General features: G+C 31.8%; 1 pseudogene; it reads left to right on the top strand.

Annotated features, from left to right (window-relative positions):
* The first annotated feature begins 17,673 nt into the window (after positions 1-17,673).
* LOC127112364 (replication factor C subunit 2-like) lies at positions 17,674-18,616 on the top strand (annotated as a pseudogene).
* Positions 18,617-25,925: the final 7,309 nt, after the last annotated feature.

Below are 25,925 nucleotides of genomic sequence, written 5' to 3' on the forward strand. Positions count from 1 at the left end.
TCAGCCCAGGTCATCTTTGATAATTTCCTTTTAGATGGAAAATTAAATAAGGATGGACGTGTAATTTTGGATACAATTAATTGGGTAAACAAAAATGGTTGTGTTCAAGAACAATCATATACATACGTGGGAAGTTTAAACATGACTAAAACCGAACGGAAGGTACATTAATTCTACTTACTATTGTTTTTAATATTGTTTATTTAGAATATTCGAATTTATTTTTTACACTCATACATTTAGGAATGTTTAAGATTTGATACTTCACGAGAAATGGATCTTAAAGACGACTTAAAGTTCAAAAAAGAAAAGTACAAAACCGTTGGAAAGTTATTAGAATATGAGATAAGGATAGCACATGTGGCGGCCCAAATATTTTGGAACGGAGAATTGGAAAAGTTGAAAGGAGTGAGTGAAACTTAAATTATTTGCTTAAATCTTTATTATATATGTGATTTAATTTTTTTTATTATATATATGTGTGTATGATTCAATGGTTAACAAATCCATGATCGTCGATTTAGTGAGTCTGGTTGCACAAAAACGGGAATAGGTTTTTCTCCTCTTTTCTCTCTTTTGAACCCTTGTTTTCTCTCCATCTCTATCGACTCTAAATTGATCATCTCCGCTTAAATAAGTGAGACAAATGGGCTAATCATATTTAGACCTTTCTTCATATAGGAAGGAGCCCAAACCCAACATTATCACATTTATATTTAGATACAATTTTTATAATATATATTTTATTCAATTAAAATTGTGTCAAATATCAAATTCTTACAAAAATATTTCAATAATTTAATTATCATAATATTTATTTTAATTTTACACAAATATAATCCGTTCTTGTTTTACCTATTGTGATTGGAGAAGAAGCGATTTTTTTAATTCAATCAGAAACTAACGATATGGCAGTAAGTTTTTTTATATATTATTATTTCTTAATTATAGTTTATATAGTTTAAAACAAATTTTAAATATTTAACTTTTCATTCACTATTATGTTTTTTCTTCAGATTGTTGCTTTGCATTCGCTGTCTGTGGTGTGCTTGAGGTTTTACATTATGTTGAGAAAGGCAGAGAGGTGATAGAGTTTTCAGCCCAGGTCATCTTTGATAATTTCCTTTTAGATGGAAAATTAAATGAGGATGGACGTGTAATTTTGGATACAATTAATTGGGTAAACAAAAATGGTTGTGTTCAAGAACAATCATATACATACGTGGGAAGTTTAAACATGACTAAAACCGAACGGAAGGTACATTAATTCTACTTACTATTGTTTTTAATATTGTTTATTTAGAATATTCGAATTTATTTTTTACACTCATACATTTAGGAATGTTTAAGATTTGATACTTCACGAGAAATGGATCTTAAAGACGACTTAAAGTTCAAAAAAGAAAAGTACAAAACCGTTGGAAAGTTATTAGAATATGAGATAAGGATAGCACATGTGGCGGCCCAAATATTTTGGAACGGAGAATTGGAAAGTTGAAAGGAGTGAGTGAAACTTAAATTATTTGCTTAAATCTTTATTATATATGTGATTTAATTTTTTTTATTATATATATGTGTGTATGATTCAATGGTTAACAAATCCATGATCGTCGATTTAGTGAGTCTGGTTGCACAAAAACGGGAATAGGTTTTTCTCCTCTTTTCTCTCTTTTGAACCCTTGTTTTCTCTCCATCTCTATCGACTCTAAATTGATCATCTCCGCTTAAATAAGTGAGACAAATGGGCTAATCATATTTAGACCTTTCTTCATATAGGAAGGAGCCCAAACCCAACATTATCACATTTATATTTAGATACAATTTTTATAATATATATTTTATTCAATTAAAATTGTGTCAAATATCAAATTCTTACAAAAATATTTCAATAATTTAATTATCATAATATTTATTTTAATTTTACACAAATATAATCCGTTCTTGTTTTACCTATTGTGATTGGAGAAGAAGCGATTTTTTTAATTCAATCAGAAACTAACGATATGGCAGTAAGTTTTTTTATATTTATTATTTCTTAATTATAGTTTATATAGTTTAAAACAAATTTTAAATATTTAACTTTTCATTCACTATTATGTTTTTTCTTCAGATTGTTGCTTTGCATTCGCTGTCTGTGGTGTGCTTGAGGTTTTACATTATGTTGAGAAAGGCAGAGAGGTGATAGAGTTTTCAGCCCAGGTCATCTTTGATAATTTCCTTTTAGATGGAAAATTAAATGAGGATGGACGTGTAATTTTGGATACAATTAATTGGGTAAACAAAAATGGTTGTGTTCAAGAACAATCATATACATACGTGGGAAGTTTAAACATGACTAAAACCGAACGGAAGGTACATTAATTCTACTTACTATTGTTTTTAATATTGTTTATTTAGAATATTCGAATTTATTTTTTACACTCATACATTTAGGAATGTTTAAGATTTGATACTTCACGAGAAATGGATCTTAAAGACGACTTAAAGTTCAAAAAAGAAAAGTACAAAACCGTTGGAAAGTTATTAGAATATGAGATAAGGATAGCACATGTGGCGGCCCAAATATTTTGGAACGGAGAATTGGAAAAGTTGAAAGGAGTGAGTGAAACTTAAATTATTTGCTTAAATCTTTATTATATATGTGATTTAATTTTTTTTATTATATATATGTGTGTATGATTCAATGGTTAACAAATCCATGATCGTCGATTTAGTGAGTCTGGTTGCACAAAAACGGGAATAGGTTTTTCTCCTCTTTTCTCTCTTTTGAACCCTTGTTTTCTCTCCATCTCTATCGACTCTAAATTGATCATCTCCGCTTAAATAAGTGAGACAAATGGGCTAATCATATTTAGACCTTTCTTCATATAGGAAGGAGCCCAAACCCAACATTATCACATTTATATTTAGATACAATTTTTATAATATATATTTTATTCAATTAAAATTGTGTCAAATATCAAATTCTTACAAAAATATTTCAATAATTTAATTATCATAATATTTATTTTAATTTTACACAAATATAATCCGTTCTTGTTTTACCTATTGTGATTGGAGAAGAAGCGATTTTTTTAATTCAATCAGAAACTAACGATATGGCAGTAAGTTTTTTTATATATTATTATTTCTTAATTATAGTTTATATAGTTTAAAACAAATTTTAAATATTTAACTTTTCATTCACTATTATGTTTTTTCTTCAGATTGTTGCTTTGCATTCGCTGTCTGTGGTGTGCTTGAGGTTTTACATTATGTTGAGAAAGGCAGAGAGGTGATAGAGTTTTCAGCCCAGGTCATCTTTGATAATTTCCTTTTAGATGGAAAATTAAATAAGGATGGACGTGTAATTTTGGATACAATTAATTGGGTAAACAAAAATGGTTGTGTTCAAGAACAATCATATACATACGTGGGAAGTTTAAACATGACTAAAACCGAACGGAAGGTACATTAATTCTACTTACTATTGTTTTTAATATTGTTTATTTAGAATATTCGAATTTATTTTTTACACTCATACATTTAGGAATGTTTAAGATTTGATACTTCACGAGAAATGGATCTTAAAGACGACTTAAAGTTCAAAAAAGAAAAGTACAAAACCGTTGGAAAGTTATTAGAATATGAGATAAGGATAGCACATGTGGCGGCCCAAATATTTTGGAACGGAGAATTGGGAAAGTTGAAAGGAGTGAGTGAAACTTAAATTATTTGCTTAAATCTTTATTATATATGTGATTTAATTTTTTTTATTATATATATGTGTGTATGATTCAATGGTTAACAAATCCATGATCGTCGATTTAGTGAGTCTGGTTGCACAAAAACGGGAATAGGTTTTTCTCCTCTTTTCTCTCTTTTGAACCCTTGTTTTCTCTCCATCTCTATCGACTCTAAATTGATCATCTCCGCTTAAATAAGTGAGACAAATGGGCTAATCATATTTAGACCTTTCTTCATATAGGAAGGAGCCCAAACCCAACATTATCACATTTATATTTAGATACAATTTTTATAATATATATTTTATTCAATTAAAATTGTGTCAAATATCAAATTCTTACAAAAATATTTCAATAATTTAATTATCATAATATTTATTTTAATTTTACACAAATATAATCCGTTCTTGTTTTACCTATTGTGATTGGAGAAGAAGCGATTTTTTTAATTCAATCAGAAACTAACGATATGGCAGTAAGTTTTTTTATATATTATTATTTCTTAATTATAGTTTATATAGTTTAAAACAAATTTTAAATATTTAACTTTTCATTCACTATTATGTTTTTTCTTCAGATTGTTGCTTTGCATTCGCTGTCTGTGGTGTGCTTGAGGTTTTACATTATGTTGAGAAAGGCAGAGAGGTGATAGAGTTTTCAGCCCAGGTCATCTTTGATAATTTCCTTTTAGATGGAAAATTAAATAAGGATGGACGTGTAATTTTGGATACAATTAATTGGGTAAACAAAAATGGTTGTGTTCAAGAACAATCATATACATACGTGGGAAGTTTAAACATGACTAAAACCGAACGGAAGGTACATTAATTCTACTTACTATTGTTTTTAATATTGTTTATTTAGAATATTCGAATTTATTTTTTACACTCATACATTTAGGAATGTTTAAGATTTGATACTTCACGAGAAATGGATCTTAAAGACGACTTAAAGTTCAAAAAAGAAAAGTACAAAACCGTTGGAAAGTTATTAGAATATGAGATAAGGATAGCACATGTGGCGGCCCAAATATTTTGGAACGGAGAATTGGAAAAGTTGAAAGGAGTGAGTGAAACTTAAATTATTTGCTTAAATCTTTATTATATATGTGATTTAATTTTTTTTATATATATGTGTGTATGATTCAATGGTTAACAAATCCATGATCGTCGATTTAGTGAGTCTGGTTGCACAAAAACGGGAATAGGTTTTTCTCCTCTTTTCTCTCTTTTGAACCCTTGTTTTCTCTCCATCTCTATCGACTCTAAATTGATCATCTCCGCTTAAATAAGTGAGACAAATGGGCTAATCATATTTAGACCTTTCTTCATATAGGAAGGAGCCCAAACCCAACATTATCACATTTATATTTAGATACAATTTTTATAATATATATTTTATTCAATTAAAATTGTGTCAAATATCAAATTCTTACAAAAATATTTCAATAATTTAATTATCATAATATTTATTTTAATTTTACACAAATATAATCCGTTCTTGTTTTACCTATTGTGATTGGAGAAGAAGCGATTTTTTTAATTCAATCAGAAACTAACGATATGGCAGTAAGTTTTTTTATATATTATTATTTCTTAATTATAGTTTATATAGTTTAAAACAAATTTTAAATATTTAACTTTTCATTCACTATTATGTTTTTTCTTCAGATTGTTGCTTTGCATTCGCTGTCTGTGGTGTGCTTGAGGTTTTACATTATGTTGAGAAAGGCAGAGAGGTGATAGAGTTTTCAGCCCAGGTCATCTTTGATAATTTCCTTTTAGATGGAAAATTAAATAAGGATGGACGTGTAATTTTGGATACAATTAATTGGGTAAACAAAAATGGTTGTGTTCAAGAACAATCATATACATACGTGGGAAGTTTAAACATGACTAAAACCGAACGGAAGGTACATTAATTCTACTTACTATTGTTTTTAATATTGTTTATTTAGAATATTCGAATTTATTTTTTACACTCATACATTTAGGAATGTTTAAGATTTGATACTTCACGAGAAATGGATCTTAAAGACGACTTAAAGTTCAAAAAAGAAAAGTACAAAACCGTTGGAAAGTTATTAGAATATGAGATAAGGATAGCACATGTGGCGGCCCAAATATTTTGGAACGGAGAATTGGGAAAGTTGAAAGGAGTGAGTGAAACTTAAATTATTTGCTTAAATCTTTATTATATATGTGATTTAATTTTTTTTATTATATATATGTGTGTATGATTCAATGGTTAACAAATCCATGATCGTCGATTTAGTGAGTCTGGTTGCACAAAAACGGGAATAGGTTTTTCTCCTCTTTTCTCTCTTTTGAACCCTTGTTTTCTCTCCATCTCTATCGACTCTAAATTGATCATCTCCGCTTAAATAAGTGAGACAAATGGGCTAATCATATTTAGACCTTTCTTCATATAGGAAGGAGCCCAAACCCAACATTATCACATTTATATTTAGATACAATTTTTATAATATATATTTTATTCAATTAAAATTGTGTCAAATATCAAATTCTTACAAAAATATTTCAATAATTTAATTATCATAATATTTATTTTAATTTTACACAAATATAATCCGTTCTTGTTTTACCTATTGTGATTGGAGAAGAAGCGATTTTTTTAATTCAATCAGAAACTAACGATATGGCAGTAAGTTTTTTATATATTATTATTTCTTAATTATAGTTTATATAGTTTAAAACAAATTTTAAATATTTAACTTTTCATTCACTATTATGTTTTTTCTTCAGATTGTTGCTTTGCATTCGCTGTCTGTGGTGTGCTTGAGGTTTTACATTATGTTGAGAAAGGCAGAGAGGTGATAGAGTTTTCAGCCCAGGTCATCTTTGATAATTTCCTTTTAGATGGAAAATTAAATAAGGATGGACGTGTAATTTTGGATACAATTAATTGGGTAAACAAAAATGGTTGTGTTCAAGAACAATCATATACATACGTGGGAAGTTTAAACATGACTAAAACCGAACGGAAGGTACATTAATTCTACTTACTATTGTTTTTAATATTGTTTATTTAGAATATTCGAATTTATTTTTTACACTCATACATTTAGGAATGTTTAAGATTTGATGCTTCACGAGAAATGGATCTTAAAGACGACTTAAAGTTCAAAAAAGAAAAGTACAAAACCGTTGGAAAGTTATTAGAATATGAGATAAGGATAGCACATGTGGCGGCCCAAATATTTTGGAACGGAGAATTGGGAAAGTTGAAAGGAGTGAGTGAAACTTAAATTATTTGCTTAAATCTTTATTATATATGTGATTTAATTTTTTTTATTATATATATGTGTGTATGATTCAATGGTTAACAAATCCATGATCGTCGATTTAGTGAGTCTGGTTGCACAAAAACGGGAATAGGTTTTTCTCCTCTTTTCTCTCTTTTGAACCCTTGTTTTCTCTCCATCTCTATCGACTCTAAATTGATCATCTCCGCTTAAATAAGTGAGACAAATGGGCTAATCATATTTAGACCTTTCTTCATATAGGAAGGAGCCCAAACCCAACATTATCACATTTATATTTAGATACAATTTTTATAATATATATTTTATTCAATTAAAATTGTGTCAAATATCAAATTCTTACAAAAATATTTCAATAATTTAATTATCATAATATTTATTTTAATTTTACACAAATATAATCCGTTCTTGTTTTACCTATTGTGATTGGAGAAGAAGCGATTTTTTTAATTCAATCAGAAACTAACGATATGGCAGTAAGTTTTTTTATATATTATTATTTCTTAATTATAGTTTATATAGTTTAAAACAAATTTTAAATATTTAACTTTTCATTCACTATTATGTTTTTTCTTCAGATTGTTGCTTTGCATTCGCTGTCTGTGGTGTGCTTGAGGTTTTACATTATGTTGAGAAAGGCAGAGAGGTGATAGAGTTTTCAGCCCAGGTCATCTTTGATAATTTCCTTTTAGATGGAAAATTAAATAAGGATGGACGTGTAATTTTGGATACAATTAATTGGGTAAACAAAAATGGTTGTGTTCAAGAACAATCATATACATACGTGGGAAGTTTAAACATGACTAAAACCGAACGGAAGGTACATTAATTCTACTTACTATTGTTTTTAATATTGTTTATTTAGAATATTCGAATTTATTTTTTACACTCATACATTTAGGAATGTTTAAGATTTGATGCTTCACGAGAAATGGATCTTAAAGACGACTTAAAGTTCAAAAAAGAAAAGTACAAAACCGTTGGAAAGTTATTAGAATATGAGATAAGGATAGCACATGTGGCGGCCCAAATATTTTGGAACGGAGAATTGGGAAAGTTGAAAGGAGTGAGTGAAACTTAAATTATTTGCTTAAATCTTTATTATTTATGTGATTTAATTTTTTTATTATATATATGTGTGTATGATTCAATGGTTAACAAATCCATGATCGTCGATTTAGTGAGTCTGGTTGCACAAAAACGGGAATAGGTTTTTCTCCTCTTTTCTCTCTTTTGAACCCTTGTTTTCTCTCCATCTCTATCGACTCTAAATTGATCATCTCCGCTTAAATAAGTGAGACAAATGGGCTAATCATATTTAGACCTTTCTTCATATAGGAAGGAGCCCAAACCCAACATTATCACATTTATATTTAGATACAATTTTTATAATATATATTTTATTCAATTAAAATTGTGTCAAATATCAAATTCTTACAAAAATATTTCAATAATTTAATTATCATAATATTTATTTTAATTTTACACAAATATAATCCGTTCTTGTTTTACTTATTGTGATTGGAGAAGAAGCGATTTTTTTAATTCAATCAGAAACTAACGATATGGCAGTAAGTTTTTTTATATATATTATTTCTTAATTATAGTTTATATAGTTTAAAACAAATTTTAAATATTTAACTTTTCATTCACTATTATGTTTTTTCTTCAGATTGTTGCTTTGCATTCGCTGTCTGTGGTGTGCTTGAGGTTTTACATTATGTTGAGAAAGGCAGAGAGGTGATAGAGTTTTCAGCCCAGGTCATCTTTGATAATTTCCTTTTAGATGGAAAATTAAATAAGGATGGACGTGTAATTTTGGATACAATTAATTGGGTAAACAAAAATGGTTGTGTTCAAGAACAATCATATACATACGTGGGAAGTTTAAACATGACTAAAACCGAACGGAAGGTACATAAATTCTACTTACTATTGTTTTTAATATTGTTTATTTAAAATATTCGAATTTATTTTTTACACTCATACATTTAGGAATGTTTAAGATTTGATACTTCACGAGAAATGGATCTTAAAGACGACTTAAAGTTCAAAAAAGAAAAGTACAAAACCGTTGGAAAGTTATTAGAATATGAGATAAGGATAGCACATGTGGCGGCCCAAATATTTTGGAACGGAGAATTGGAAAAGTTGAAAGGAGTGAGTGAAACTTAAATTATTTGCTTAAATCTTTATTATATATGTGATTTAATTTTTTTTATTATATATATGTGTGTATGATTCAATGGTTAACAAATAATCGACTATTTAGGAAACATAGATAATTCTAAATTATTCCACCGACTATTTAGGAAAAAAAACAAAAATAATCGGATAAAAAGAAATAAAATCGGGCACGAAAATGCCCAAAAAATTAAATCGAATGCACAAAAATTATCTGGGTCAAATAAACTTCTTGAAAATATATAGGTTTTGATCCAATTTTAAAATAAAATGACCGGTTAAAAGGCTCAGTCTGCTAAAAAATGCGATCGAAAAAGAAGTTGAAAAATTCAAACGAGCACGTCAGGTTAAACTACATGAAGCGTAGATTAAGAAAACTAACGCTTGCAAGCTTAAGGAACACTCAAAATATAAATAAAATAGAGTCGCCACCGAACTTTATTTATTCTCAGAGAGGGAAAGAGAAAATATCTATAAAACTCACGAAAAACAAAAATAAATGGTCGTCACAACAAAATTGGGTTCGGGAGTCGGTTATGCAAGTGGAAAGTATTAGCACCTCTTACATCCATTAAACTCGATGAGACCCATTTAGTTAGTTTCGTGTAAGAGTGTTAGCGTGATATTAGTTTGCGATCTTCTTACTTATCGTGTAAGAAAAGAGAAAGAAAGAACATTTTTATTAAAAGGGTGTTTTTTACATTAATGTTCCTGACAAAATTTCTTAATCCTTCTCCTATGTATCTTCAAGTGCCATGGAGAACTCAAGGCTACATAGTTCTGCTAAAAGAGAACTACTGGATTAATTTCTTTTAGAGAGTGATGCTTAGATCGCATTTAAGCGGTCAAACCTTTACTTGTTGCTCGCTCTTAGAGGTTAAAGTCTTTGTTTGTTTTGCATCGAAATGAATGTGGCATACACTTTTTTGAAAATGTTTTCGGGGTCGCACATGGGTGGAAAACAAGTTTGATTGGTTAAGGTGCTTTTATCATGAAGATTTGATCTTTATGGAAGGTGAGTAAACATTTTAGCACAGGTGTGCACCAAGCGCGCGTTTACTCGGGGTATGCATGAATGTGGTCCCATTGTCCCCTTTTTCAGGTTTGTTTAATGGTTTTTGATTTGAAAGACTAATAATTATTTTGAATTCAATGTGCTCTGAACGCTCGACCATCAAAGGGTCTGAAGAGATGTGCATCTCTTGGCCATTTGTCTTTCAATTTTATTATAAAAAAGTTTTTGCATCAACGACTTTATGTTGGATCAAGCGTTGCAAGTTTGATTATAAAAGAGTTTGAATGTGTCAGGGGTTATGCTCGACTTTGTATTCAATTTGGATTTGATTTGGGAAAAGGCTCGACGTTGGATCAAGTATTTATTTTTTTGTTTTTTTTTCTGAAAGTAGTTGATTTTAATATTTGAATTAACAATCAAATGTCATAACAAAAATAAATAAAAGCGGTAAACTTATTTACATATTACGAGAATGAGAGTACAATTTGTTAAATGGGAATATAACATAATACTTAATCAAAAACAAACTCGAAAGAGAATTGTAAATAAAAAATCTCGTTGTAAGAAGACCCAAGAGAAAGCCAATGAACTCGAAATTAAATCAAAGATTTGAACTTCATAATTTAGCGTTATGTTAAGCAATTGTAAGATGATTCATGTAGGAGTCACCCTATCTGAGGCCGGTCAACAAAACTTTATGCATTTGAACAATTTCTGAAGTTAAATTGAATTCTAACTCCAAAATTGCATCGCATCTGTGAAAAATCGACATGGCAAATAAATCGATTTTTTTTTTTAATAATTTAAAATAAACATATTAATCAATAAATATAATAATAATAATAATAATAATAATAATAATAATAAATAATAATAATAATGAATTAACAATGAAAATAAACCAATAATAGTAATCATAACAATAAATAATAAAAATAAATAATAGTAATAATAATAATTTATCAATAATCAAATAATAACAATAATTATTATAATGACAACAACAATTAATAAAATTAATAATCAAATAGTAAAATTAACAATAATAATAAACAAATAATGATAATTAATAATAATAACCAACAATAATAATAATTAAATAGTAATTAGCAACAATAATAAATGATAATGACAATAATATAATAATTAATCAAAAAATATTAATAAATAACACTAATTAGAAATAAAAAAATAAAAATAATAATAACTAATAATTAACATTAACAATAATAACAATAATAATAATTATTATTATTATTATCATTATTATTATAATAATAATAATAATTAACAAAAAATGATAATAATAATGATAATAATAATAATAATAAAAATAATGATAATAACTAATGATAAAAAAATTAATAAAATAAATAATAATAATAATAATAATAATAATAATAATAGTTAACAATACTAACAACAATAATAATAATAATTAGTGATAATCAAATAATAATAATAGTTATAGTATACTATAATAATGATGATAATAATAATGATAATAATAATAATAATAATAATAATAATAATAATAATAATAATAATAATAATAATAATAATAATAATAATAATAATAATAATAATAACTAAAACAAAACAAAAATTAACCAAAAAAAATTGGGGGCGATTTTGCATGCCGGAAAGAGTCTCACAAGTTTTTTTTTCAAAAAAAAAATCCTCTTATCTTGTGACATGTGGCACAAAGGGAGGGGAAATAAACAAAAGAAAAAGTTCCTCTTCTTCTACCTCATTTGTTGGCTGCTTCCAAAAAAAACAAAGTTAAGAAATATTTCAAATGCTTACAACTATCCTCATCTCTCATTTTCTCTCTCAAGTTTAAAAAAATGGCAACAATACAACAAATGAAATAAAAAGAGTGTTTCTCAAACTCTTTCTAACTCACTTTTCAAATAAATGGTTGGTGTTGTTGCTCAATGGTGATGGATGATGGTTGTTCAATTGCGGGTTAAATATTATAATAGTGGTGGAAGGAGTTTAAAGGTGTTTTACCGCAGTGGAGGAAGGGGGGTTCAGTTGCGGTGTTGGTATGCATTTTTCCATGGAGTCATGATAGTTTGGAGGTGAATGGAAAGGGTGAGGTTCGTTTGCGGTGTTGGCCGGAAAACAGAGGCAGTTTGAGGGTGGTTTACGGTGGTTGTCGGTGATATGAGAGGTTCGTGACCAGATTTTTCATGGTGTGTTTCCATGGTAGAGTTTGGTTATTGATTAGTGATATAATGTAAGGAGGATGGATGATCATTTTCACGATGTTTGGCCGATTTTATTTCGGTGTCTCATTCTCTGGTTTTTACGACAATTTCTCTATGGAAAACAGAAGAGAATTTTGACAGAGAAAAATACTTGTTGGTTTTCTTCAGCTGTGAACTGGACTTGTTGTTGTTGCTATGATGGAGATGTTTGATGTGAGAGTTCGTGTTTGGTTTTTAGGTGTGGTCTATGATGAGTTTGTTTCATTTTCGATGGCTTAGAGGGACACAGGCGGAGGCCGACGCGGTTGGTAAAGCATGGATTTTACGACATAACGCAAAGGTAAGAAGTGGGAGATTGGTAAGATGTGAGGAGAGAATTATGGCTGAATGATTTGTTGTAGTCTTGTAGAAAAAAGAAATGTGAAAAGTGATGGAGAATGAGTTTATTTGTGTTTGAAAAATAAGATAGAGTTGGAAGTGATGAGGAGAAAAGAGTGGTGTTATTTGTTGTTGGTTGATGTGCCTGTGTGGAAGAAGAAGAGGAAGGAAAAAAATAATTTGAAGAAACAAACCCCTGAATTTTTTATGAAAAAATCTCACCTTCATGCTATGATTCTATTATTAATGTGTAATATGGCGCATAAGAGAAAATCAACCACAATAACACACCACGTGTTGGTCATGTTATGGTTACTCTCTTTTAACAATAATATAAGTAATAGTATGATTAGGATCCTTTCAAAAAATGATAAAAAGAAATTTTGTAGATACTTTTAGAATAAAATGAATTAAAAACAAATAAAACAAAAGTATTCAAACAATCTCAAATAGTCTTCACAAAGTCGAAACAAAAACATAGATAATTCTAAATTATTCTACCGGCTATTTTGGAAAAAAAATAAAAATAATCGGATAAAAAAAGAAAGAAAATCGGGCGTAAAAATGCCTGAAAAATTAAACTGAATGCATTAAAATGATGAGCATAAAATAAACTTCTCGAAAACACAGGACCAAAATCCCACCTTGAGGTTCCAACCGATGCGATGACGGTTTTAACCACTTTCTCGGCCTTCTCACCACTGACCCTAGTTTCAAAAAGAAAAGCACAACTCTCTCAGGTGAATTAAGTATATACAAGTTTTGATCCAATTTTGAAATAAAAATGATCGGTTAAAAGGCTTAGGCTGCTAAAAAATGCGACATAAGAAGAAGTTGAAAAATTAAAGCGAGCATGTCAGGTTAAACTACGCGAAGCGTAGATTAATAAAACTGAGCTTGATTTGAAATTTTTCGCACACTAATTTGACGTACAGTTGAGAAACGATTTGACTTGTATGTGTGTAGATTCGAAAAATTATTCCGAGTGACATTTTAAGTGTCATGCGGAATGAAGTGGATGCTATGATAAGTAGAAAATGAAGATGTCTTGTGAATGTATTGATTTACTGATTGAATAATCATGAATAGACAATCAGATGCGAATGAATCACTCTTGGACCATTTGCTTATGATTCTCAATTACAATTAAAACTCTACAAAGATTCAGATGACGATAATATTCTTGATTGTCACCCTCTGAACCTTTAAAACATGATGCAATTTAAATGAACAATGTTGAGATTGAGAAATCAAGCTTTTTGACTTCTTAATCAAAGATGACTGAAGGAATATCATCAAGCTCAGATAAAATGCCAAAACTCCTGACTTTTCATATAAACCTTGATGAATGCTTTTAACTGATGCAGGTGAAAAACTCAGGGTAAAATTTAGGTATGGCACTGCTATGATCGTATGTAGCAGCTGCTATGACTCGTAGCAGTTTTCCATGCCCCAAAATTTTGTTTGCAATTTTGTGCAATTTCTCTTGTTTTCCAACCTACAACATCAAAATCAACATCATCTCAACAATTTATTATGCTTTCCATCAATCCATAACATCAACATATGAACACCATCATCTCAAATATTCTAATAGCATCCAATCACACAATTTCATATTGAAACATTACGTAACATGATTACCACATAAATGTTCTCCAAATTGGGGTTGTGATAAGAAATTATAGTGCTATATGTGGGTAAATATGTACAATACTTCAAGGATATGGTGACCCGTTGATAGGAAATGGGAATGTAAGAAATAAAACCATAAAATAGTTGAAAACAAGATTTGTATTAATTGATTGAAAGGAAATGTTTGCAACAAGATTTAATCTAACTGCCACAAGGCCAAACCCCTGTATAGAGTAATAGGTCTCCATTTTTCATACAATGTGAATATACTCAAAGATAATAAAACGAAACTAACATTCCACTTCTTAAGGCACCATTCTAACAATAATTAATTATTGGCAATTCAATTCATCACATTTTTCAATTCAATCGAAATGCAAATAGTCCCGACAAAAAGACAACTCAACAAGTAACTCCTACCATACTAAAAGACAAATCAATAAATAATTATACCTTTATTACTTTGCACCTACCATTTTCCCTAAGTATATACACCTTCCAAGTAGTGGGTTGAACAACACCATTTCCCCTACGTATATACACCTTCCAAGTAGTGGGTTGAACAACAGGCCCACTAGTATTAGCCAAAGGCCTAACAGTGCCCCATCATTGACTTTCAAACTTGTCCCTAAGGTTGACATAAGGAAATTGACTTTTCATGTTCACTGTGTCCTCCTAAGTCACTTCTTCTATATCACTACCTTGCCACTTAATAAGAAATTGATCCACACCCTATCTACCTTGTTTGATACATTACTACGAAAGTGCTTTTAACGTTGGATGTAAAATGTATTTTATCTCGGCTGCAGTACCAAGGTAACGAAGGTCATCGTGAAAAGTAACGGCTTATCACCTCAGTTTTTTAAATACCGAGGGATAAATTAATTTGCACATGGGTTCGAACCACAATATCTTCATTTTTATTATTTACTAAACTAACACCTCATACATTTTAGTTTACAATAAAACCGAGGGGTAAGATAAATTGTATCTTATTGAAATTCGTTACATTGTTTGCACAAAAAATAATAAAAATAATTTTTTTACAAACTATAAGGTTTACCCATGATATTATATTATTTACACAAAATATTAAAATAAAAATTAATTTATACCTGAAGATCATATGTTGGATCTTTGACTCCTTGTGACCAAATTTCTTACAATAGTAGCATTGAACCTTCTTCTTTTCAAACTTCTCCTTTCCCTTATGATATTTCTTCTCATCGGAATTAAAGGCTTTTGACTTCTGATAACCATCACCATGTATCTTCTTGGCCTCTGACTAAGACTGCTTATGATTCTTCTTACCATAAGACGCTTTCAGAACCTGCTCTACCTCTCTTTCAAAGTTTCTCTCAGTCAGACGCAACTCTTGTGCCTATAGACTACTTTGCAACTCTTCAATTCTCATGATGTTGAGGTCCTTAGAGTGTTCAATTGCTACAACAATGTATTCAAACTGAGAAGTAAGTGATCTCAGTTTCTCCACAAGATTTCATCTCATTTGTGATCAAAATCACTCTGGAGATGTAATCAAGTACCTTTTCATTGTTCATCATGTTGAGATTCTTATACTACTTACATAGAGACTGAAGCTTCACCTTCTTCACTGATGCATCACCATCATAGCATTGTACCAGTGTGTCCCACGCAGCCTTCATCATTGTTGAATCAACGATTTTCTCAAACACATTCGTATCCACACATTGATGGATATAGAATAACGCATTCTGATCATTCTTCCTCATTTCTCTTTGAACGTTTCTATGCATTTTAGTTGCATCTACTACAACCATTGTGTCACCATCATTTACGGAATCAAAAACATCTTGAGCGCCAAACAACACACGCATCTAAATCATCCACCGATTATAATTATTTCCATCAAATACTTGAACCTTTGTGTTCAAGCTACCGTTTCCGCCGTTCATCTTAGTTCTTATGCAAATTCACGCAGATCTCACCAACGCTTGTGTTTCCCAATCCCTCAGAATAAAGAAATGTGATTCTATTTAGATTTAGATCTTCAATTCACTATGAATTGAATGACAAAAAATCAATCACGCATGCCTCACGTACACTCGTGTTTTCCGTTCTTGAATTAGAACTTCAGATCTAGATACCAATTGTTGGTGCACAAGAATGAAGAAGATGATGGTGGTGGTGGTGGAAGGGAGAGAGAGAGAGAAAGAGAGAGAGAGAGAGAGAGAGAGAGAGAGAGAGAGAGAGAGAGAGAGAGAGAAACCCTAACTAGCTTTCTTTCTCAATTGAAAACGGTTACAAAATGAATTGGTTACGAACTAAAACTTGAGTTCAGTATTTATATCATCAAAACAACTAAAAGAAACTCATTAAAATCTAAATGCAACTTAAATGTCAATTTGTATTACACTTCAACATTGTTGTCAGGTGGATAAGCCATTTTGATGATCATCTTTCTAAAAATGGTTATCATCTTTCTAATTTCGTTAAAGGTTTTTAAAAAAAGGTTCTTTATCATGAAAACATCTGCAATAAAAGGTATCACAAGATACCAATATGAATACTATTATTTATTGTTTTTATGATAAATAATAAATTTGGATTTATATACACTACGACAACCCCAATGAATGTCACAATACATATATTGATAGAAATCACGAAAGTGTTTAATAACTGTAACACAACCGAGATTGTTATTTAAAATATTTTAGTCTACATAGAGCAACACTTGTAAATTGTGAGTAACACTTTATTTTTCTAGCCATAGAATATTGGTGTTCATCAAGATTTTCTCTACTTTGATTTGTTAAATAATTGGTATAATCATTGAAGCAAGAAATATTAGTGTTTATCAATATTCTCTCTAATTTAATTTGTCTAACTATTGGTGTTTATCATTGAAGCAAGAAGTATTGTGTTCATTCTTGGTGTATATCTAGCATCACTACGCCAAAAAGGTTTTTTAACAGCGCATCTTAGACAGCGCTTTTAAAAGAAAGCGCTGTCTAAGGTTAAAATAAAAATAAAACACGGAAAATGTTCTAAAAAAATAATGAAAGCGCTGTCTAAGGGGGGGTCTTAGACAGCGCTTTTAGAAAGCGCTGTCTAAGACCCCCCTTAGACAGCGCTTTTAGAAAGCGCTTTTAAATATAGACCTTAGTCAGCGCTTTTGAGAAAGCGCTGTTTAAAGTCTTTCAATTAAAAAATAAAATAAATTAGGAAGAGTATCCCTAAAAACTTTCCCACCTTAGAAATTAGAAATTCCCTCCAAGTTTGTCATATAGGGTTTGTCCGGGGTTTTGCTATTCGCATTCAGCATCACAGCATGGCATCGTCATCCTCAAGCAACAGCGCAAACTACGACGTACCGTGGGTTGAGAAGTACCGACCCAGCAAGGTCGTCGACATCGTCGGCAATGAAGACGCCGTCTCCCGGCTCCAAGTCATCGCTCGTGACGGCAACATGCCCAACCTCATTTTATCAGTAAACCACTCATCCCCACTCTTCAATTCATCACACTCACTCATTCGTTTTCTCTCACTCTTTAGTTTTCACTGTGCCCTAATTCCCAATTTTGTTATTGTCATTTTTTAGGGTCCTCCTGGAACTGGAAAAACCACTAGCATCCTCGCACTTGCGCACGAGCTTCTTGGTCCCAATTACAGAGAAGCTGTTCTTGAACTAAATGCTTCAGATGATAGGTATCGAATTTTCCCCTTATTGCACATGAAATAATGATGTTACAGTGTTTAACCAAGCTATTCACATTTTTTTTGCTGCTGTAGAGGAATAGATGTTGTGAGGAACAAGATCAAGATGTTTGCTCAAAAGAAAGTAACACTTCCTCCAGGCCGACACAAAGTTGTTATACTCGATGAAGCTGACAGGTCTATTTTATATTTTGGCGGTGATTTAATTCAATTAATGTTCTTACTTTATTCATTATTGTTTTCATTGGATTTTAGTTTTGTTGTAACATTTTTTTTGGACTCGAATCAGTATGACATCTGGAGCACAACAAGCTTTAAGAAGGACGATGGAGATATATTCTAATTCTACTCGTTTCGCGCTTGCTTGCAATACATCGTCTAAGATTATTGAGCCGATTCAGAGTAGGTGTGCAATTGTGAGATTTTCGCGACTATCTGATCAAGAGATACTGGTCGTCTCATGGTTGTGGTTCAAGCTGAGAAGGTACCTCAACTTTTATTTGTGTTGAATTACGGATATTCTTGTTTGTTTGAGGAATATATGCATATGAATCGCCAATGTTATACCAGTCTAAAGTTTTTCCATGGCCTGAATTCTGACGATTTTATGGCTTATGAGGGATTTAGGATGTCTGACCTCCTGTACTATACTTTAAAGGTTTGTTTACTTGCAAAGATTTATCTGGCTAGCTATAACAGTTTACCTACTGTAAAGAGGCATTTCAGAATTGCCTTTTTAAAGTAAATACAAAAGTTCAAAATGTTTAGTAGTATTTGACCAGCTTCTTTTCATCCTTTTGAGCTAGATTATGTGATGTCTAGTTTATTATCTATTTTTGCACGTGTAAATAGTAACTAAATTTTGTAAGGTGCATATGTTAGAACCCCAAATGAGAATTCTGGGCCAAATGGACCGTTACACAACAACCCTAAACCTAATATGCAGTGGTTGAAGCTTGAAGAATAGGAAAGGGGAGAGTGGGATTGTCCGTGTGGCAGACAGTGTTGTTGATGGCGGTCCATGACGGAGAGGCAAAATCCTGCCATACCGGTCACTTTGCGGTGCCGTTATTGCGGAAAAACCTGCAATAGCAGCCGATATTACCATTTTGGCGAGCCCAAAAACCGCCACGTAAATCCGCCATAGCGGCCATGGTGGGGAAATTGATAACACTGATGGCAGAGAGAGAAAGAGAGAGGCTAATGATGTAGGGGAATTCTGTTATAGGTTGCTGAGTAGAGAGAGAGAGGCATGAAGAAAATTACTCAGCTGTTAAGGCAAGAGAGCATTGGTTTTCTGAAGGAGCATAGCTCTGTGGACAATAGGATCATTCTATGATTTTCCTCTGATTTATAGAAAATGATACACACTTGTTTTCCATTACTACTATATTTCTTCCAAACTGTTTCTGTAATCCGGGTTCACATCAAACTGGTATGACCTGCGGATTCTGAGGGGATCATCACTTTACAGGATCAAATACTAACACCAAAGTGGAAGCAGTATTAGATGCTCTAGAAAAGCAAATGATTGGCATCAGAATAGCTTAGAGAGAGATGCAGATGAAGCAAAATGAAAAATCATTACAACATTGGTTGTTGTCGTAATCAATTGTATCCGAGAAATTGTGTATTATCTTGGAATCGTTATTTGATTGGACAACATACCCGGATATGAAGGTCCTAATTGACACGTAAGTGAGAATGTTCAAAATTTTCTTAGTTTATGTGAATTGTTCTAATTGCTTCATTTTTATTTTATTAGCGTCCTACAAGCTTTTCGGGCCCAACGAGATATCCAAACCTCAAGGAGGGGCGCCAACTCCATTACATGGATTAAAGTGGCGGTATATTTTTAATTACCACATTTTTATTATATTAGTGATGACACTTGATAAAACTTAGGATTTATAATCCATATTTTTTTTTCATATGTAGTGTCCTCAACAACGTAATCAAATAGATTGCGGGTATTTCATGTTGAGGTTTATGCGAGATACTCTTGCTTTGGGCCGATTAAAGATTCCCACCGATGTATGTATTTCTAACTTATGAGTTATTTTTATATTACACATATCTCATATAATTAAATAGTTGGAATTAATTCAAAATATGTTATATATTATGTAGTACTTTGATGAATTCAAGTGTGCATTTTATACAAAGGATCAAGTGGACGAAATCAAAGAGGAGTGGTGTCAATTCATGATAAAGCTCAATGTTTGTTCATAAATTTGTGTAATTAATGTGTACATTTGTAGTATATGTTATGGCTTGTAAATGTGTACATAAATTGTATATATTTTGATACATTTAAGGCAAAATTGGTTTGAATTGGTATATATATATATTTGTTAGCCAAAAATTGGTAGAAAAAAGGCCAAAATGGCATATATAAAATGTGATAATTGTCTGTCAAAATCTGGTTGAAAACAGGTAGAAATTCTGGTTTATAAACCTGGAAAAATGTGGTTTAAAACAAAAGCTTCAAAAATTTTCGTATACCTTAGACAGCGCTTTTGTAAAAAGCGCTGTCTAAGGGGGGGGATTAGAAAGCGCTTTAGGCAAAAGCGCTGTCTAAGGGGGGGGGGGGGGGCTTAGACAGCGCTTTTTGAAAAGCGCTGTCTAAGGTATACCTAAAAAAATTAAAATAGGAGGGTCTTAGAAAGCGCTTTTGGCCAAAGCGCTGTCTAAGGAGGTGGGGCTTAGACAGCGCTTTTCAAAAGCGCTGTCTAAGGTATACCTAAAAAATTAAAATAAGAGGGTCTTATAAAGCGCTTTTGGCCAAAGCGCTGTCTAAGGGGGGGGGGGCTTAGACAGCGCTTTTAAGATTTAAAAAAGCGCTGTCTAAACCTTTAGCAGCGGAGGTTTAGACAGCGCTTTAAAGCGTTGTCTAAGGCTAAAAAAAGCGCTGTCTAAGGTCTTGTTTGTTGTAGTGCATGAGCGAGAATGCGACCATTGAGGTATGTAAAACGTCTCTTGACTGTATATCTGATTCTTTTGATTGATTATAAACTGGATTTTTAGTATTTATGAACAAAGATAATTGTTTAAGTAAAACTAATGACATCTTTATTGCATTTGTAATTTGTTTCTCAGTAGAGGTATAACTTAATTGCGTCATTGTTTTTCTAAGAAAATAGTAACAAATCGTCTAAAATATTGTTTAAAATATTAAAAGAAATTAATTGATGAGAAATTAAGACTGAATAAAATACCAATACGCATTGGATATAAAGTTCTTCACATTTGTAGAAATTTTGAGGATCAACAACAAATATAAGATAACAAATCGAATAAATAAATGCACAAAGAACACTGATATTTCAACATGGAAAACACCTCAATATGAGAGAAAAAACCATGAGTCATCCAGACCAAAGAAATAGATCAACTATAACCAATTAAGTTTACAAGAGAGTCTTAAAGTGATTCACAAACTAGTGCTAGCATCCGCAAACCACAAAGAAAATTAGCTTACAAATAAGAATCAAAAAGCTGAAAAATTACTCAAATTTGCCGCTTCATTATGTAGAAGATATCTCTCAGCTTAGACTTTGTTTTGAAATTATGAACATTCAAAAGCTAGATATGTGTTGCAAACCTGCCCCTCAAATTTGAGCTCGATCCGACAGTTAACGAATTTAGGATCGTCAATGTAGTGAGATTGGTTACAGAAAACGGGAATAAGTTTCTCTCCTATTTTCTCTCTTTTCAATCCTTATTTACTCTTTATCTCTCTCAATCCTAAATTGATCATATCCACTTAAATAAGTGTGTTAATTAGGTTAATCACATTTGGGTCTTTCTCTACATAGGAAGGGAGCCCAAACCCAACAAATCTCTTATTCACAATTATGTAGAGGAAATCTCCAAATCGGCGATATGTGATCGCGACTATATGAGTCTATTGGGGTATTAACTGCAAGTGTACAGTCTAATCGCGTAGTTTTAAAAGATATCAACCCCACAGGGACTTAATGAATCGATATACCGTTTTTCTAAGGTTACTTCGTAAAGCTAAGGCGGAAGATTCTTTGATGATTAGGGGGAAAAGTAAAACTAAAATGGGATCTAGATTGAATATCAAATAACACGGATATTGGTATGTAGTTCGTCGTAATTAGGGAATCAAATCTTCGTTGGGTTCTTAGTTTTAAAATAAGTCTTTTCAGTAGACACTATTGATTAAAAGTCTTTTCTCAAACTCTCGCTCTGTTGAATAAGACTATGACTTTATATTAACGTACGCTCTCACTATTTAGTTAAATCTAAAATCACTTTTTGAAAACAATAGAATCTTTAGAAACTCTTTTTAAGAAAATACTAACCGTTTAAAACACCCTCGTCTCAAACTCTCACTCCGTTGACTTAGATTATATGATTAAACTTAAATGCTTAACTCTCGTCCTCACATTTAACCTTTAAAAATACTTTTTGAAAATGATTAGATTTAATTAACTCTAAAAATTGCTTTCGCCCTGATTTAAAGTTAATGCCCAATTTACACTGTCCAGTTAAAAGCTCAAACCGTCGTTCTATTGATTTTAACTTCTTTATGTCTTTTACTCTCGTACAAAAACTTTGGTATTAACTCTGTAAATTGAGACCATAAAAAGAGTGACTATATTTTTAAATAAATTTAAACCAACTCAGTTTTGATTCCTTTATTCCGCTTACTTTACATACCGATATCTAAATTGATTAGCCGGACATGTTAAATAAGCCTAAACAATAATTATGCTTAAATACAGCCATATCAGACAAACAGTATAGATAAACAGCGGCACAAAGCATATATAAATTAAAACAATAAATTAATGAACCTGTAAAATTAATAGAAATCTTGGTTATTCCCTAGCTTCGCTGCTTGAACACTCCACCACAATCCGGTTGGATTTGTTCTTCACAATCTTCGATCAGACAGTAAAATAAAAGCAAAGAAATAAAATACTATGATCTAACGTAAGGTTAGATCCAGTAAAAGTTACCCAATAGTTTCCGGTGTAGAAACTATTGTGATAAAATTAATTGAATGCTTAAAAATTAAGCTACCAAAGAAAAGAAATAAAATGCTAAAGAAATAAAAATGCTAAAAAAATGGAATGCTGGAAAAATATATTGCTGTAAAAGTTTGCACGGCGAAAAGGAGACGACCCCTCAATTGGATCCCTTGAGGTCTATTTATATTCATCCATAAAGTAACCGTTTCCCAAAAATTCCTTCAGTATGGTTTCTAACGCGTCAACTAGTCAAGCGAAGAAATAGGGGAGAAGTGCTTCTGTTACGCGCGTCAAAGGCAGAAAAATAGGAGTGGGGGGTGTGACATGTCACACCATGTGTTACGCTCGTAACACTAAGTAGAAGGGCGTGACGCTCGTCACATGAGTGTGGCGGTCGTCACAGGCCATTTTCCTTGTAGTTTGCTTGGGCTGGGCTTTAGTGAGATGCTTTCCTACAGAATCCTCTTTTTGCACCCTTTTTCTTTCCTTTTCACATATGCTTCAAATAATGTTACCTGAAATAAATAATAATAGAATACCAAGTAATATCGAATAATATAAATTAAATCGAATCAAATAACACTATAATTTAATTAAATCAAGTCCAGAAATGTGATATTATTTCATGTTATCAAACTCCCCCATACTTAGACTTTTGCTTGTCCTCAAGCAAGATACAATGTAGAGATTGATTTAAAATATTAGCCAGATGAAATTTCCAAACACACATCAATTCGTACTAGGTTGCAAGTAAATCTCGTTTAGAAATAACCTGAGTTTAGTCTTAACATCAACAACTACCGTTACAACATCAGATAACCCCACCTTATGCAAACCAGTTCGAGTCGTGCTATTATAGCTAGCCTAGTTCTTTTACTCTATTTCACCCATTTTCATTCTAGCGAAATCACATTAAGCCCTTTATCTTTTCGCGCGCATAGTGGAGTAACCGGTTAGCGATTCTGATCCCCTTTTAGCTAGAAGTTCTGGTACATAAGTTGGATAACTTCGTTATTTAGTCCATTGCAAATTGCGGGGGATCGGACCGTAGTCTGCCCTACCAAGTTCAGCACCAGAAACCGCTGAACCAACTCACAATGGATCGTTCATACCATGCTTTCGTAGGGTCCGCAACCTTTGGATTAAATGATCGGGTAAGGATCACCTAACTTTATTAGTGCATTTCCTGATTTTTAATATGTTATTTTGGGAATCATTCACTTATATTCATCGGCTCTCCATGTAGTTTGCTATTAAGATGGTGTCGACTTCTCGTATAAACTACTCGGGGTTACTATAAAACTAAAAGTGCAAGGAATTGGTATAATAGGTACTTATCCTGATCTAACATGTTGAGGTTTTTAGAGCGTTTGGGCGGTAATAATTTCTGTCTTGATTTCACTCAAGTTTTATAAAATAAGCAACCTTTATACTTATCGAGTGTGTTAAATTTTTGTTATGGCTCAAGAAAGTTGAGGGGAATAGATAATAAAAACTTTTCACACTAGGGACTTGACTTAAAATAAATCATATATATATATATATATATAATATTATATATATATATATATATATATATATATATATATATATAATATATATATATATATATATTATATATATATATATTATATATATATATATATATTATATATATAATATATATATATATTTTAATGTATGAAAGGGAAATAACATACTTGAAAGGGAAATAGTGAAAGGAAAATAAATATAACTGAAACAAAGTTTTCCCCCTTCACTTAAATGAAACATTGTCCCCAATGTTTCAAAAAAAATGAAAGAAAAGGAAAAGAAAAGGAACCCAAACTCAATTCTGCCTGCGTCCTCTTGTTCTCGGACCCGGTGATCGTTGACGTACTTCCAAGTCATCAAACCGGTTAAGCAAGTCAGTGAACCGCTGGTCGGTTATTGCATTCCTCTCTGCATGTTGTTGTTGCATCTGGCGCATCAGTTGCATTACTTTGTTATTCTACGCATGCATAGCATCAAGCCGTTGGGCTTGATGTTCAATAGCATCCATGATGTCATCATTGTTGCCGGTCTTCTTCGTCGACGACGTCGGGAGGATGGACCAGCCACGTTATCGGAAGGATTATGTGGGGCCGAATGTTGCTCAGTACCTTGATCGCCTTGCTCCATTTCATCAAACTCGTCTTGGGGCGGGTTTGCTTGTGTAAGCTCGGTAGCTTCGGGAGCATTCAGGTCGTAGATGAATCGGTTGGGGTTGGTGACATCTGTGAGAGCAATGTTGGGCAAAACAACGCTTGGGACCTCCTGGTTATTCACCATCAGATAATACTTCCCGCCTACCCTGTTTTTGATTAGGCGGCTGGAGCGACAATAGCTTATATCCATAAAAAGGGGTGGCAAAGATTGCAAATTTTGCAGTCGATCCCCTAGATTTAAGCCGAGTGCGATAGTGGTAATTAATCCTCCAATCACAAAAGGTTGACGGCCTCGAGCACAAAGGGTACGAATATGGTGAAGTAAGAAAGAGGCGGCGTTTACCTTGGTATCCATTTCAAAGACGCAGTGTAGGAAGAATAATTCCTTCGCGTTGACTTTGCTGTTGTTGGGTCGTCCAAAAATGGTGTTTTGCAGAATATGGATAAAATACCGGATAGTAGGGTTGTGTATGTGCGAAACGAGTAAGGCATCCCAATTGGTGGTTTCCACACCGGATATTTTTCCAAAAAGGTCGAAGGCGTTTGTGTTCCAATCTGAGTTTGAAGGGATTCTTGGGTGGGCTTGGTCTCCTACAGGAAAGTG

The sequence above is a fragment of the Lathyrus oleraceus genome, unplaced genomic scaffold, assembly GCF_024323335.1.
Source record: "Lathyrus oleraceus cultivar Zhongwan6 unplaced genomic scaffold, CAAS_Psat_ZW6_1.0 chrUn0083, whole genome shotgun sequence".
NCBI classification, from domain to species: Eukaryota; Viridiplantae; Streptophyta; class Magnoliopsida; order Fabales; family Fabaceae; genus Lathyrus; species Lathyrus oleraceus.